This window comes from Astatotilapia calliptera, chromosome 9 (assembly GCF_900246225.1).
Source record: "Astatotilapia calliptera chromosome 9, fAstCal1.2, whole genome shotgun sequence".
Lineage (NCBI taxonomy): Eukaryota > Metazoa > Chordata > Actinopteri > Cichliformes > Cichlidae > Astatotilapia > Astatotilapia calliptera.
In genome coordinates, this window is record NC_039310.1 from 17,396,505 (window position 1) to 17,400,591 (window position 4,087).

Sequence of the window (4,087 nt, forward strand, 5' to 3'; positions counted from 1 at the left end):
CGGGAACGGTTTTGAAGGAGTAGGCTTACAAAAAACGTACGGAATACAGAATAAAATATAATAATAATAATAACTAGAAAGTGCATTTTCTGAAGAAACTGCAGTGTGAATGCTTGAATCTGAATGTATGCATTGAAATGAAATAATTACTGAATTTAAGTTAAAAATTTTGAATGAGATAAAAAAAAAAACCCCGAATTTAACCTGAAAACAAAAGTGCTGAACTGCTAAAAGCTGAAGGTTACACAGAAGAAGAAGTTGGAAAAAAGCTGAAAATGTTTTAATTGTAAATTAGAAAAACCTAAGAAATGAGAAAAGAACATTTAGAGTCAGAAAACATCTGAAAGAATATTAAAAGGTCATATTCTTTGAATCACTGAATGACTAAAATGTGATCCCTCCACTTGGACCCACACAGTTTAAAAAGTTTACATCTCTGAGCTTTGAAAGACAAGATGTTGGAAAAAGAACAACGATGGCGACGTTTTGAGGGTAAAATGATGGCTTTTAACACTGTGGACACAGCAGCAGTTGAAAGAGAAGTGTTTAAGATTAATTTTGGCAGAGTGGCAGAGAGAGCTCGTTAAGCAGGCAGGTGTGAGCCTGGTTGCTATAGTGACCGCACCCAATGGCTCCATACACACGTACACAGACATGCGCCTCACTTTTGCTGCTTAAAATGAACAGAAAAGTCAGGCCGAAACAAATCGTTCCCAAATGAAAAGTAAAAGTCGTATTGACAAAATTCTTTCACTGTGAGCGACAGCAATGTCTAGTCTACCAAATTCTCAGTTTTCATGTCTGTGGAGTTTATTATATGGACGTGGTGACAGTGGAAAGACACCATGCTCTTCTGATTTTCAAACGAACCTTCTGAGCCATTTTAACATTAGAGTCTATGGAAGAGTTGGAGGGAGGAGGCTGTGCATTGGTGACATTTATGAAAGAACCATAACACCTAGTACAATAGTAAACACATTGGATGAAAGAGGACAGCCATGGCTACGTTTTGAGGGTAAAATCATACCTGTAGAGCAAACGCTGCGGACACAGCAGCAGTTTTAAAAAAGATTTTAAGATTATTTTTTTTTGCTCCTCTCACTCTAGCAGTTGAGCTGCCTCACTCTAGCCCCAACATTCCGTCCCATACACACCCATTATAAACTCTGAAACGGGTGAAAAAACATCATGAAACTTAAACTGGAACTGAAGAAAAAGTATAATAGATATTGAAAAGATAAATGCAAGTTGAATAGTTGAATGTCTTGTCTTCGTTTTAAAGTTTGAATGGTGGCTCTATGTCAATGTATGTGGAAGTAGTAAGAGTTTAAAAATGAGTAAGTTGAATGAGGATTTGAAGGGTCTCCCCATTGAAATACATTATAAATTTTTGTTGAATAAAGTTGAATAAAATTAAAAATATAAATGTTAAAAATATGAAAAATGGAAGCAGTGTTGTCCAAAAGAATAGGAATCTAACGGTGTTTGAATGGTTTTTCTAAGTTGAACGGTTTTGAAGGAGTAGGATTACAAAAAACGTACGGAATACAGAATAAAATATAATAATAATAATAAAGATTACAACAACAATACTGTGAATGCTTTTCAAGCATTCACACTAATAATAAAGATTAGAAGAACAATACTGTGAATGCTTTTCAAGCATTCACACTAATAATAATAATAAAGATTCGAATAACAATACTGTGAATGCTTTTCAAGCATTCACACTAATAAAGATTCGAATAACAATACTGTGAATGCTTTTCAAGCATTCACACTAATAATAAAGATTAGAATAACAATACTGTGAATGCTTTTCAAGCATTCACACTAATAATAATAAAGATTAGAATAACAATACTGTGAATGCTTTTCAAGCATTCACACTAATAAAGATTAGAAGAACAATACTGTGAATGCTTTTCAAGCATTCACACTAATAATGATAGAAAGTTCAAGGACAATTATTTGCCATTAAGGAGACAATACGCAGTAGGGATAAAAGAGACCTGGAGTCTTTTAGTCCTCCTCGGAGGTACTCTAAAACGGCGGCCGGAAGGCAACAACTCAAACTCACTGTGAAGTGGATGGTTCACACAATTAATAATAGAATGAGCCTTTCTAAGCACATTTCTATTGTAAATGGCCAAAAGTTCATCTTGCCAGCGCCCTGAAATTTTGCTAGCAGTCTTTACCGGAAGTCCCAACCAAATTATACAGCAGTATCCAAATAATATAGAGACACTATATCAACAAACTGTACTTAATAAACCCAGGATGTTTGATATTTTATAAATCCAGTGTTGCAATAGAACAAAAGTGTTCTTTCACACATTTTTAAGACTTAAATAAATTGAGCCCAAATTTTAAGGCTTTAAAAAAAATCATTCACTGACAATCCAGTGACATTATCTGCTTGTCTAAACATTACAGATCGCCCTGTGGGCCCATGCCGTGCTCTCATGTGAAACCTTTGACTGATTTTTGTGAATAAGGCCTATTGAGAGCCTGTTGGGCGTTACCTCAATGCCCTCCCACGCTTCAGGCAAGCATGCTGGGGTCAGTTGACACTGTTATCAATGTCCCCCTCTTTTCTTCCGGCTCCTCCCCCGACTACCAACACCACCGCCACCTGTGCTGTCAGGGACGGAATCAATACAGCTGGCCCAATACCTACATGTATGGCCGTGCCTACACCTGTCTCTGATAACCACACAGACTCTCACCCCACCTATCACACAGATACTGCATGTTTGACCTGCAGTGGGATTTTCTTGTGCTTTTGTAAGCCCTTCAGGCCTATCCCAAACACTCCGTCACACCCACACTTGCATCACATTCTCAGATATTAGTCTCACAATCTCCGAAGGTCTTTTTTTCCAACCAAGAACAGGGAGAATAAGAGGAATGATGAGGCCTCAGATGGGAATAAGATCACAATGAAAACCGCCAGTTCACCCATATGGCAAAAATACATATCCTTTGTTGGTTTTCACTGGAATTTCACATGGGCTCCTCACAGCACAGCAACTAAAGTAGCTAACTCAGTTATTTCAGAACTCTGGGCTAAAGCAGAAGGTTGAAGTAACTGTAGCTAACTTTCATATTTACATAAGATTTTTAAGCAAGTTTAATAATGTTACAGATAAGTAGAAAAAATAGTTACAAAAAATAAATAAATAAAGCTGCTGGAACATGAAATACCCCTAACATCAACGTTTCAGCGGCAATACAGTCTACTGCACGTATAGTTGAATATTCTCTTATGAATCTTTTGTACATTTACTCAATCGCAATCATGAAAATGGAAGAACTCCTTAATTTTTCCTTAGCTACCTGTTTTTGATTTATTTATTTTTTGAGAAGCAGCATAGAGCACATGCAAGGAGGATCTACCCATCGCTGAATCTGTTAGGAAATACCCTGAATCATCAGGGTGAATCCAAATAAAAGCCAACAACACACAGAAAGGTGCCCTTTAAAAAAAAAAAGACTGCAGTGCTACAAATAACTAAGTGTGCCCCGTGACTCAGGAGCTTGTAGAATCACAGTTAGCAGCAACAACTTCACGGCTTTTCTTCTGTATTACTTTATCCTGTCTCTCACGTCGCCATTGTGGAATGTTGTCTTTTTTTTCAGGTCCCGCCACAGCATTTCAATCAGGTTGATGTCTGGACTTTGACTGGGTCATTGAAACATCTTGATTCTTTTCTTTTTCAGCCACTCTGTTTTAGATTTGCTGTTTTGCTTGGGATCATTGTGCTTTAAGTTTTTTATTTTTATTCTTTAACTATTAAACAGATGTGGGTCCAAAACAAGTTCAAATCATGACCCCTCCACCACTGTGCTCACAGCTGGTATGAAGTGTTCGTGCTGACGTGCTGTTTGACTTTCTCCAAATGTGGTGCTGTGCATTACAGTTAAACATCTCCACTTTGGTCTTGTCTGTATAAAACACTTAAGAAGTCTTTGTGGTTTGTTTAGATGTGGCTATGCAAACTTAATCTTGTTAAGCATGTTCTTTTAGCTATTAGAGGCTCCCTCCTGGCAACCGTTCCAAACAAGCCATGCTCGTTCAGTGTTT